General features: G+C 43.0%; 1 protein-coding gene across 4 annotated transcripts in view; it reads left to right on the plus strand.

Annotated features, from left to right (window-relative positions):
* The window catches only part of SERPINB6 (serpin family B member 6), a 42,744-nt gene that overhangs the window by 7,010 nt on the left and 22,677 nt on the right, over nucleotides 1-13,057 (plus strand). Inside the window, exon 1 of one of the 4 annotated variants that reach the window (XM_029944982.1) lies at nucleotides 6,423-6,522. The exons of 1 other annotated variant lie outside the window; for it this stretch is intronic. The gene's annotated coding sequence lies outside the window, so the exon portion shown is untranslated. Of the gene's footprint in view, nucleotides 1-6,422; nucleotides 6,523-6,735; nucleotides 6,832-7,032; nucleotides 7,216-13,057 lie in introns of those variants that run through there. 2 more of the 4 variants (XM_029944983.1, XM_029944979.1) reach the window with 2 other exon arrangements.

Consider the following 13,057-nt stretch of genomic DNA (forward strand, 5'->3'; position numbering starts at 1 on the left):
TTGTTAATAGCTTACTGTGCCTCATTTGTAAATTATACCTTATCATCAGTATGCATGTGCAACAAAAGACATAATATGCATGGGGTTTGGTACTAGGCAGTTTCAGGCTCCACTGGGTGTCTTGGAACAGACGTCCCCACTACTGAATATTGCAAACACAATCTTTTGCTTCCACCTGAACTGCTAAAAAAAAAAAAAAAAAGGGAAGGGCCATGTTTTATTCAGTTTTATTTCTCCACTTCTTTGAGACCTGATCCTGTCCACTGAAAGAAAACCAACCCCCAAGTAAGTTAGTAAATGCTTTATTCATTGTCTTACTGAGAACTGCCGTCTGGGAGGCGGTCTTTCTGATCGCTCTGAAGAGCTGCTCCCAGGCTGTTCCCAGGGGAAAGGGGGACCCGCTCTCAACTGGCGCTCCAGACCCTTGCATGTCACAAGGTGTACTTTAGTACAATTGTAAAAAGTAAGGTTTGCTAACTTACACGTAGACCTGAGAAAGACCCTTAGCTCATCTAAATATACTTGTTATATTTCTGTTATATCTGATTGTTTGAAAATGTTTCTTGTCTGCCTCTGCTTGACTGGTTTTCCAGTTTTTCCTGGTTTTAATTTCTCATTGAGGTCAGTTACTGGAGGCTATAACCTCCTGTGACCAGTTACCTACGGCAGTTTTAGTGCACAAGACCATACTCAGTAGAATAAATGTTTAATACAAGAAGTTTGGGGTTTTCCAGCACTTCTATCTAGTGTGGCTTTGGGGGTGTGAATTTGCTGGGGAAGAATTTACACAATCCAAGCGTGTGAATGTGAAAGTGGTTTGTGGTTAAAAAAAAGTCACCGTTTCTCATTTTTGCAAATGGTAAGATAGAAAAGTGTAAAGTAGAGCAGATGAGCCCTGCCAGGTTGCATCTCTCAGTGTCTTACCCTCATAAATGTGTTATTTTAATTGTGAGAGTAGAAGAGGAAAATCCAGGCTGGATTTCCCCCAAAGAATTCCAGTAAGGACAAAGAAAGGCAGTGTTAGGTCTATTGAATGACCATGGATTACCTCACATTTTAGGGAAGGAAAGCCAGTGGGTAAGGAATCTTCTCTAGCATGTGGTCCCTGGAAGGAAAGCTGAGGGTGAGCACCCAGAAACATGTCCCAGTGTTGGCGCCCAAACCTCCACTAAGGCATTTGGGAAAAGAAGGTAGGTAGGTTTGTCCTTCCTTCCTTCATTCTTCCTTCCTTCCTTGCTTTTTCTTTCCTTCCTTCCTTCCTTCCTTGCTTCCTTTCTTCCTCCATCCCTCCCTCTCTTTTCTTTTTCTTTGTCTTTTCTTTTTCTTTCTCTTTTCTTTTTCTTTCTTTTTCTTTTCTTTCTTTCTTTCTCTCTCTCTCTCTCTCTCTCTCTCTTTCTTTCTTTTTCTTTCTTTCTTTCTTTCTTTTTCTTTCTTTCTTTCTTTCTTTCTTTCTTTCTTTCTTTCTTTCTTTCTTTCTTTCTTTCTTTCTTTCTTTCTTTCTCCTTTACTCCCTCTCTTTCCTTCCTTCCTTCCTTCCTTCCTTCCTTCCTTCCTTCCTTCCTTCCTTCCTTCCTTCCTTCCTTCTCCTTTCTTTTTGAGACAGATTCTTTGCCCCAGTCCCAGTAACCTGGAAAGCATTGGGAGGAGGCCCAGCTCTTTGCAGCAAGTGCAGGAACAGGAAGTACGGTGGGAGCACTGCCGGCCAGCACTCACAATGTCTTTCTTCTGGGAAAGGGTGTCACCACCTCCCAGAGGGAAGGAGTATGCATCCTGTGTTCACCCACTACCTCCAGACTCATTGGATCTCTGCTTCTCACATTTTGCCCACTTTGAGCAGGGCCTTATCTTTTTTAACTTTTTAATCCCGGCTAATTAACATACAGTGCTATATTAGTTTCAGGTGTACAATATAGTGATTCAACAATTGTATACATCATACAGTGCTCATCACAAGTGCACTCCTTAATCCCCATCACCTAGTTCACCCATTCCCACCCAACCCTCACCTCCTCCCCCCTGAACCATCAGATTTTTCCTTACAGTTAAGAGTCTGTTTCTTGGTTTGTCTCTCTTTTTTTCCCCTCTATGTTTTGTTTCTTAAATTCCACAAATGAGTGAAATCATATGGTATTTGTCTTTTTCTGACTTACTTTGCTTAGTATTATACTCTAGCTTCATCCATGTCATTGCAAATGGCGAGATTTCATTCTTTTTTTATGGCTGAATAATATTCCACTACAATATATATGTGTGTGTGTATATATATATATATATACACACACACATATACACATATATACACATATATCACATCTTCTTTATCCATCGGTCAATCCATGGACACATGGGCTGCTTCCATAATTTGGCTATTGTAAAATAATGCTGCTGTGAACATAGGGGTGCATGTATCCCTTTGAATTAGTGTTTTTGTATTCTTTGGAAAAGTACCCAGCAAGTGCATTTACTGGATCATAGGGTGGTTCTATTCTTAATTTTTTGAGGAACCTACTCACACATACTGTTTTTCCAAGCGGCTGCACCCATTTGCACACCCACCAACAGTGCATGAGGGTTCCTCTTTGTCCACATCCTCACCAACACTTCTTGTTTCTTGTGCTGTTGACTTTAGCCATTCTGACAGATGGGAGGTTGTCTCATTGTAGTTTTGATTTCAGTGTCTTATTTTATTTTAAGTTTATTTATTTTGAGGGGGGAGGGGCAGAAAGAGAGGGAGAATCCCAAGCAGGCCCGTGCTGTCAGTGCAGAATCTGACTCGGGGCCCAATCTCATGAACCGCGAGATCATGACCTGAGCTAAAATCAAGTCAGATGCTTAACTGACAGAGCCATCCAGACACCCCAATTTCAGTGTCTTACCTACCTGCTCTGTCTTTCGGAAGTGACCCATGAACCCAACATGTTTGTCAAGTGAATCTCTGGGAGAGGCTGCTACAATTTATTTGAAAGAACATTAGACATGAAGAACTATTAAGTATTGTAGTGTGGCTAACAGGATTGCCATGCCATTTGAATAACTTTTATGTTGTTCATAGGAAACATTGCAATGCTTACTGTCTGTAAGGAAAACGAAATAGATGTTAGATAGTTGCCTGGGAACCTTTTTTATGCAGAGGGCAGGCCAGAGGTTTTCATTGCAGATGTGTCGTAAATACCATTTAACTAAATTGAGTTTGCTAAGCAATTGACTTCATCAGGGATGGTTCAGTCCATTAGGGTTCTTTTTTAAATTAAATTAATTTATTTTAAAACACTTAACATTCCAGATGACTATTTAGACACTTGGATCATTTTCTGTGATCTGATTTTTAAAAGGTATAGCTAAGTCAATACAAATCCATCTCTACTGCTTAGATGCTCTTCCAGCTTTATGGAAATTAGTTCCAGTTAGTTAGTCCACACAACACTGAGAATATACATAAAGTAAAACAGAATTACATAACGTAAATGTCACGGTAAAATATTCCCAGTTAAAAGGGGAGCGTCCTTTCTTCTCCTTTTGTGTTAGGGTTGAAATGTCAGCAGAATAGAATGCATTTATTCAGGGTGATGTTTTAGTTACTGTTCTGGTCACGGGTGAGTTACTGTGCTGTATGCTAATGTCAGAACCAACTTGTGTTCAATGAGCTGAATAGAGGTTGCCACATGCTTTTTGAATGGGTTTGTATCAATCTATTATTTCCAACATTTAAAAGGGGAATTACTTTCAAAAATAAAACATAGCCAAACAAAATATTTACCTGTGACAGTCCCAAATTCATAAGTAAAATGAGCTATGTTTAGCATATAATCAAGATTCATGGTCAATCTTTATTCCCAATTTACTGATTGTAAATTCAGACTGCCTTACAAACATCTAAAAGGTTCTGTTTACTTTTCGTTTACCTGCAGTACCAAAGTCCCAGTTCCCCATCCAGGGAAGTCCTGGGAGATGAAGGCCCACACTGTTGCCAAGAGTGTTTTCAGGCAGTGTTAATAACAGAGACCCAATTAAACTGGGATTGGAATGAAAAAGACATTTTCTGGAGTCAGATCTATTTGTTGACATCATTTCTGTATTTGAAATGAATTTTCTAGGGGAGCCTGGGTGGCTCAGTTGGTTAAGCATCCAGCTTCGGCTCAGGTCATAATCTCACAGTTCGTGGGTTCGAGCCCCGCATCGGGCTCTGTGCTGACAGCTAACTCAGAGCTTGGAGCCTGCTTTGGATTCTGTGTGTGTCTCTCTCTCTGACACTCCCCTGTTCATGCTGTCTCTTTCTGTCTCTCAAAAACAAATAATAAAAAACATTTAAAAAGTTTAAAAAAAAAAGAAATGAATTTTCTAAACTCTAGACACCAATGAATCACTGCGTACTACTGAGCAACTGGCCTTTGGCAAATGGTCTGGGATATTCTTGCCTTCCACTCTTACTGCCTCTCTTCCTCCAGCCATCAGCTGGGACTGAAATGAAACTATACAAGTACTGGAAGAAAATATTGGTGAACTGTATAATCTGGAGAATGAGTTTCTAACTAGGAGTCAAAAATCTAGAAGCAACAAAGGAAAAATCATTAAATTTGACGACATTAAAGATAAAAAATATGCCAAAACCACCAAATGCAATGTCAGAGAACAGATGAGAAGCTAGGAGAAAATATTTGCAATTTATATCATGAAGGACTAATGGCTATTATATAAAGAGCACTTAAGAACCAAGAAGAAAAAGACCAAACAATTAAAAAAAATGAACAAAAGTCATGAATGGTTCACAGGGGGAAACAAAACAAAGATGAGGCAATGCTTTTGAAATGATGTTCAACCTCACTCATAATACAAGATATAGTAATTAAAACTGTAAGAGATAAAACATCTCTCCCTTATTAGATTGGCAAAAATCCAAAGATGTCCAGGTGTCACTGTAAGGCTGTGAAGAAGCACTCAGATAGAGCTCGGGAGGGGACAAAATAATACCATCCCTATAGAGAAGAATTTGATAATAACGAACAAAATTATATGTGTATTTGTCTTTTGACCTAACCATCCCGTTTCTAGGAATCTAGGGATCTGGACTGGTGGCTATTTCTCCATCAATACAAAACAGTATTTACACTATTATCTTAGTCTCCTGAAAGTGTGGTCAGCAGCCTTGGCTATCTGGGTGCTTGTTAGAAATGCTGAGTCTCAGGACCTACTGAACCAGAATCTACATTTTAACAATACCCCAGATAATTTACATGTGCATTCAAGTCTCAGAAGCATGGCACTAGGTTATCTGCGGCATTATTTGTAATGAGCCAAATGGAAACAACCCAAATGGCCATCAGTGGCACACGATGAAATAGGATCAGTCATGAAAGGGAATAAGGATGCTCTCTGTGTAGCAAATACAGAGATTTCCAAACTATATTGTCAAGTGAAAAAAGCAAGTTGCAGAACTATCGATAGATAACAAATGGATGGGTAATAGAATGACACCCTTCTGATAAGTGTGCCACACATACGCACATACATGTTTGCAAAAAGGTCAGCAGGAAAGATAAGTCTGAAGCTAAAAAAAAAACTGGGTTGAAAAGGATCGGAGAGGATAAGGGTAGCGTGAGCTATCTCTGGGCATTACTTTATGTTTCACTACTCCAAAAACGACATTAAACAGTCACAACTGGGAGAGGGCACGTAGTGCCACAGCACAACGAAGAATTATCCGACTCAGGTGTTGTTAGTGTCCATGTTGAGAAACCTGGCCTAGGGTAAGAATGGAGGAAACACAAAAACAATTTGAGGTTTCCAAAATTAAACTCACTTTTTAAAACGTGCCTAGCGGTTTCCCCTCCAAGGCCCTTTCCATTCCCCATGACTGCTCCAGGGCAGCAAACATGGGCTTCCTACGCATTTGTGTAATTTGTTAGTTCCCTGGAGTTTAGTTCACACGGGCCTATCTATCAAGATGATCGCGTAGGCTTTGTTTATTTAAATTTTCTGGCCCGCACTGTACAACTTATGCCCACGTCCCAGGTACTGGCACTTTTCTGGTCACTGAGGACATAAGTGACCGTCTCTATCAGGACACAGTAAAGCAAAAAAAAACAAATAAAAGGCACAGTAAAGCGCTGGTCTGGCGGCGCACTGCCGACCTCCGACTGGAAAACTCTGGGAGGTTTTCGTTTGATTCACCTCCCTGGTGGCCCAGAGGCCGAGGTCAATTCAACTAGCCTAGAAAGGACTCGGGCGCGGCACGTAGATCGGCCGGCTCCAGGGTGGCGGTCAAAGTGCAGTGGAGTAGCTGGCGCACACCTGGGTCGCCTCCCTCCGGGGAGCCCCAGGCTGCGGACGGACGGCCGCCCCGCGATCTGGGGATGGGCGGTGCGCCGGCTTGCCTCCCGGGACTCCGCCCGCCCTCCGGTTCCGCCGGTATTTGAGGCCCGGAGCTTCTCCCTTGTCTCCAGACCGCCGCGCAGACCCTCCGAGGTACTCTCTGGCGTGGGACCCGCTCCAGCACGCGGGGTCTGTCCTCCACTCCCAGGCCAGGTAGCGCGGGGGGGGGGGGGACGGTGAAGCCGTGGAGGGAGGGGCTGGGCCTGGTCGCGCAGGGGTCTGCGGCTTGCGGGGACCCCGGAGTGGCCTCGCGGGGCTCCGGGACACGGGGGGCGTGGTCTCGCGGGGTCGGGGGCGCGTGGGGGAGGGCGTGGCTCGGGGGGTTGGGCCTCGCGTGGGGAGGGGCGTGGCCGTGCGGGGCCGTGACCCTGGCAGTCTTGGCTGTGCTGGGGTGTGGTATGATCGTTTAGGCTCGGGTTCCCTTGAGGAGTCCAGCGGTCTGACGGACAGTGACGCCATCTGGTGAGTCGGGCCTGGCCACCGGACGCGTAGCCCCGCGCCCGCAGTGAAGGCAGCGGGAGCCGGCATGGGGGCTGCGCCGAGCGTCCAGAGCTGCTGCGCGGGGCCCCGTGGCCACAGGTGACCCCGCGCGGCCCCCCGACCACAGGTGACCTCGCCTGTCCTGCGGCCTGTCCGCGAGGCACCGGGCGTTGGGAGCCCAGGGTGGGGGGCTGGAGGCCCGAGAGAAGGCCAGGGGTCGGTGCCAAAGGCAGCCGGATTCGGGCTCCGCAGCCTCTGTTCACAGATCCTGCGCATTGGTCTTCCTGCCCACCAGGTGTGGCCTGCGATCAGGTGCTTCGCAAATTCTCAGCACTTTCCAGGTCACTCAGGCCTTCGAGAATAATCGTGAGCATCATTCCAGATCTTGTTATTTATGTTTTTTAGTAAACTTACTGCAGGCCGGATATTACATGTACAACATGTGGTCTCTTCAGGGCTAAGAGCACGTGGGGAAAATTTTAATCATCCTTGGGGTTTGTGTGCTAGATAAAACTGGCACATAAATTACTTTCTCCCCTCCCTTCCCCACATGAAGCTCAAGTTTAGAAAAGAGAAGTATGGAAAATTAATATTCATATGCTGCCAGGAACGCCTAGGTGCGGGGGTGGAACCGGCTCAGTGTTGGTACTTTTGCTGCCTGGGGCTGTACAGCTGTACCTGGGGACAGACATCCGACCCGAGGCTGCCCGCTTCCTCCTGGGCGCGGTTTAGGACTGACGTGGTGAGATGGGATGACGAAGTAAGGTTGGATTCAGGTCGGGCAGCATTGCATTGCTGGGGCTAAGACATGTGCACTCTGGTTGACGTGAATGAAACGGTTATCAGTATTACAAGGTGTGTGTCCCATTATTTCATGATCACTGCTGAGTGACTGTATCTTTCACTTTATGAATCACAGAGAAAGGGTGCAGTTTTAGTCATACTTGGCCACATAAACTAAATATTTAAAGTTATAGGCCACTTCCAATCCAAGGCATTTTATTATATTTTTTAGCATATTATAGTTAGCTCCACCTTTAAGAGTAGAGTGAAATTAGAATGAAGGAGTCCCCATTCTTCTCTGTTCATACTAAGAACACCCTCTATTACACCAAGTGTGTGTTGTAAAACGGCGGGGGTGGGGGGGGGGTGGGGGGGCGGGAGGAACCACACAGCTTACGTTTCCAAGCTTGCTAACGTGAGATCAGGCCTAGACAGAATCAAGGAAGTAGTGTATAATTCTACCCATTTGTTGAATACCCACTGTGTGCTAGACATTATTTAATCCTCCCAGTAAACCTATAAATAGAAGAAATCATCCTAGGGTGCCTGGGTAGCTCAGTTGGTTAAGCAAGCTTCCAACTTTGACTCAGGTCATGATCTCACAGTTGGTGAGTTTGAGCCCCACATCAGGCTCTGTCTCTCTTAAAAATAAACATTAAAAAATTAAAAAAAATAAAACCATCCCCTGTTTACATATTACAGAACTATTGTTCAGAGAAGTAAATTACACACATGCTTACACACACTGTGCACGCAACTACGCCAGAAAACAAAGGTAAGGGTGAAGCGGAAAGCCATGTCTCCATTAAGCCAATCTTTAAATGCATTTTGTAGGAAATTAAGGATTCTTTAAGAAGGCAAGAAGCACAAATAGTAACACCTTAAAATAAGTTAACAATCAGTTGAATCAGATCAATTGTGAATATTAATTGCTCAAAGATACTGGTGGTGCTATGGGAAAATAATAGTGCTAGGATAGATTTGTTAGTCTTATTTTATACATAGACACACTCATGTGAAATATAAAACCTTAGTACCCAGTTTTTATATTAAATATTGTTTTTATTTTTAAAACATCCACTGTTATTAAAACCATAAATAACTGGACTATATAATGCATTTTGCACACGTATGTGTCATGTGTGTGTTGTGTATGAAAGACACTTTTGGCTGTCTTACTGAAGCCAAAATAGTAGGGACTTGGAAAGCCAATGATAGGTGTGGAGTTTGCAATGTGTTCTCCTGTGAGACATGCGTCCTTATTATTGGCATGTTCATTGAATGAATAAGAGAAATCCTAACACTTCCTTAAAAAAAAGACAGAAATCCCACACTATAAAAATCTCACTAGATTACTTATAATTTTCTTTGATATTTGAAATATTGTAGTGAGTAGTAAACTAAATTTGAGTTTATTTTTAATTTCTTTTCTAGGATTAAGATCACTTTGATCTTTTTATAATTATTAAGAGTTTATAAATTATTACAAAGTGACAGTGAAATGGTTTATGATTATGTATTAGTGGCCTATAATTAGTGAATTATTTTCAAAATCACATTTTAGGAGAAGACAGATTTTAATAAATAGCACTCAATGCTTGGGCATTTATTTCACAGGTAAAAGAGATTAGGTAATAGCCAAAGAAGTGGCTTTTAAACATTAAAATATTGTTTTACTCTGGTCACAAAAGTGCTTGGTAAATTTGTGATCATATGTGTTTAGTTCCTTTCTCTCATAAAACCCTGCTAAAAATGGTATCGAGCCCTTGAAAGCATTAAAAACAAAGAATGAGGAAAAAGAGAGAGGGGACAAACAGTGACCAATGATGTGAGAATTTGGGAGGAAAGTGACCAAGGAGGAGCTCCGTGTATGTGGAGGTGACAAAGCTCAAGGTTGGAGACTCCAGTACCTGGAAAGGCAGGGGTGAAGTGTGGGGCTGCAAAATGGGGCCTTGTTAGAAAGCATGTTGACAGATCCATTAGACCCTGTGGTATCCCTGACCCTGGCAACTAGAGAGCCACCCACCAGGAGATCAGGTCTCAGCCATATGGGATCCCAAACTCAGGGACCCCCAAGCACTGGGCTGAATCGAGATTACTGATCCAATGGAAATTCCCCAGCCCTACCCTGCTTGCTTCCAGAACACCACCAAGGCCAGATCAGAGGGTTCCTCCATTTGCTGGACAACAACAATTGCAAGTGATCCGGTGATCACATTGCATCAAGCCTCCAGCTGACTTCCTCTCCACGTGAACAGAATTTGCAACATTGTTTTGTTTTCCTCTTAAATGTGACTGCTCCCCAAGGATTGTCCCGCATTTGTGGGAAGGCTGTGGTATGAAATAGACTTGGATAAAAGAAAGGAAACACCAACCACAATAACAACAACAACAACAACAACAAAAGCCACCAGAGAAAGAGAGGGTGGGTGTAGGGAACAGAAAACATCTCAGTAAAACGGTAGCGATGTTCTACAAGGTATTGGAATGGAGGGCTTGTAAAGAAGGAACAGCAGAAAATAAGTCCTTGGAAATTAAAAATATAATGGCTGAAATTAGAAAAAAATTCAGTAGGAAGCTTAGAAGATAAAGTCATGAACATCTTTCCGGAAATGGAACAAAAACATCACTGTGATGGAAAATGCAAGGGAGGGATTAGCCGAGTTTTCCACCTCTGCAGCAAGCAGCTTTGCCCATCTCTCAGCGCCCTGCAGATACTATTTGCTGACATGCCATGACATGAAGGCGCTTAGGCAGCATCTGATTAGATCAGTTCACGAGTTCTAGTGACTAATAGGGGATACAGAAAAAGGAAACAGAGTCAGTCTGGAGGGAACTAACTCGTGCCTTAAATTTTTTTTCACTGAAAGGAAGGATTGCTAGATTGGAATTGCTAGATTGGAAGGGTCCCCCAAATGTGCAGCAAAATAAGTAAATGGGGCCCATTAAGTACACTGACATTTCAGAACATCAGGGATAAGGATAAGACTTTATGAGCTTTTTAAGAATCAGGACATGGGGAAGGAAGGATGGTACTGGGGTCAGAATGTCATCAGACCTCCCAACGACAGAGCTGAGGTCTGGAAAGCAAAAAAGCAATGCATCAGAAATTTGGAGGTAAAATAATGTGCCTACCAGACCCTGCGAAACTGTCAATTATACGGAACGGTAAAGGCTTTCTGGCATACAAGAACCCGAAACGTTATGTATTCTGTTTTAGAAAACTGTTGGACGATTTGCTTCATCAAAGGCAGGAGGTAAATCATGAAGCAGGAAGACATTGGGGTCTGGCACAAAGGATATTATTGGCAAAGAGATACCTCAAGCAGTGTGGCAGGCTGAAGAGCAGTGTGTCCAAAATGTGGCTGATAAACTGTGGTATCAACACCTAAGTGTAGGGAAAGAGGAAGGTGGCATGGCCGCAGCCCAGATGAACACCTCCAAGTGCAATTATGTTTCAGAAAAACCAGATCTATAAGAACTTCATGTAGCAGTCTCGTTTACAGCATGACATCTTATGGGCTTGAAAGGAAGCCTCTATTCAGCTTTGTCCATGGGTGTGGCCCAAACGATAGCACCAAGACTCACACTCCTTGAAGATTCAGGTTTTGTACTTTACAACTCTTCTCCATTAAAAGAAATCAGGAGAGGGGCTGATACCTCATGTCTTTGGACTGGAAATAAATAAATAAATAAATAAATAAATAAATAAATAAATAAAATGGGTTGGTAAGAACCAGGGCTGTTGCCCTAGAGGAGGGATGTTTGAGATCAACATGTCAAGATAAAGTAACCACTGCACGGCAAAGGAAACAATCAATAAAACTAATAGGCAACCAATGGAATGGAAAAGATGGTTGCAAATAACATATCAGATAAGGGGCCAGTATCTAAAATCTACAAGGAACTCACCAAACTTAACACCCAAAAAACAAATAATCCAATGAGGAAATGGGCAGAAGACATGAAAAGACACTTCTCCAGAGAGGACATCCAGATGGCCAACAGATACATGAAATGATACTCAGCATCACTCATTATCAGGAAAATACAAGTCAAAACCACACTGAAATACCACTTCACGTTGGTCAGAGTGGCTAAAATGAACAAATAGGAGACTATAGATGCTGGCAAGGATGTGGAGAAACGGGCACTCTCCTACACTGTTGGCGGGAATGTAAACTGGTACAGCCACTCTGGAAAACAGTGTGGAGGTTCCTCAAAAAATTAACAATAGAACTCCCCTATGACCCAGCAATAGCACTGCTAGAAATTTACCCAAGGAATACAGAAGTGCTGATGCATAGGCGCACATGTACCCCAATGTTCATAGCAGCACTGTCAACAATAGCCAAATCATGGAAAGATCCTAAATGTCCATCAACTAATGAATGGATCAAGAAGATGAGGTATCTATTCACAATGGAATACTACATGGCAATGAGAAAGAATGAAATCTGGCCATTTGTAGCAATGTGGATGAGACTCGAGGGTGTTATGCTAAGCGAAATAAGCCAGGCAGAGAAGAACAGATACCACATGTTTTCACTTATAAGTGGAACAGGAGAAACTTAACAGAGGACCATGGGGGAGGGGAAGGGGAAAAATAGTTGGGGAGAGGGAGGGAGGCAATCCATGAGAGACTCCTGAATACTGAGAACAAACTGAGGGCTAATGGGGGAGGGGGAAGAGGGAAGGGGGTGTAGGGAATGGAGGACGGCACTTGTTGGGATGAGCACTGAGTGTTATATGGAAACCAATTCGACAATAAACTATAATAATAATAATAAAAGAGAAAGTAACCAATTTAAAGAAACCTACCACTAGCACAGTTAATGACAGTTTGAGCACCAACAAGAAAACCAAGATCACCTAATTGAAAAGCATCGTTTGTCAAATACCTGAGTCCATAAATCATTCAGATGAGGCAGACAAAATGAGCTTTAAAAAGGCACAGAAGAATTTGAATAATGTTTTTCAGAAAAACGATGATCCATTTGTGATTGCTACGTAAAAAGTTGTTATTCCAGGTTCCTAGGCTAACAGGCACAGTTAGTTCTACAAACTGACTGTAAAGGCCTAAAAATTCAACTAAAATACTTATAGACCAAGTCTGTACAGACAGTGCAACATAGTATTTGGCATCTTGACAGGCCATGCACCTGCAGTGTATTCGTACTGGGTCATGAGTACATCTGGCGGAAGCCAGAACATTCTGACCCCTGCCCTGCCGCCCGTGTGACGTCCTTCCGGAGAGAACGAGCAGTCCTGGCGGCTTTCCGACCTGGGAATGGAACTGCTTTCAGTTCCCTGCTGTTCCATCCTTTCCTCCAAGACAGTCTTACGGTGCCTCTGGCTTCTTCTCCAACAAAGCAGTCTGACATTTAAACTAGGTGCATGAATATAAATTCCAAAAAGAAAAATG

Source organism: Suricata suricatta, chromosome 7 (genome assembly GCF_006229205.1).
Source record: "Suricata suricatta isolate VVHF042 chromosome 7, meerkat_22Aug2017_6uvM2_HiC, whole genome shotgun sequence".
Lineage (NCBI taxonomy): Eukaryota > Metazoa > Chordata > Mammalia > Carnivora > Herpestidae > Suricata > Suricata suricatta.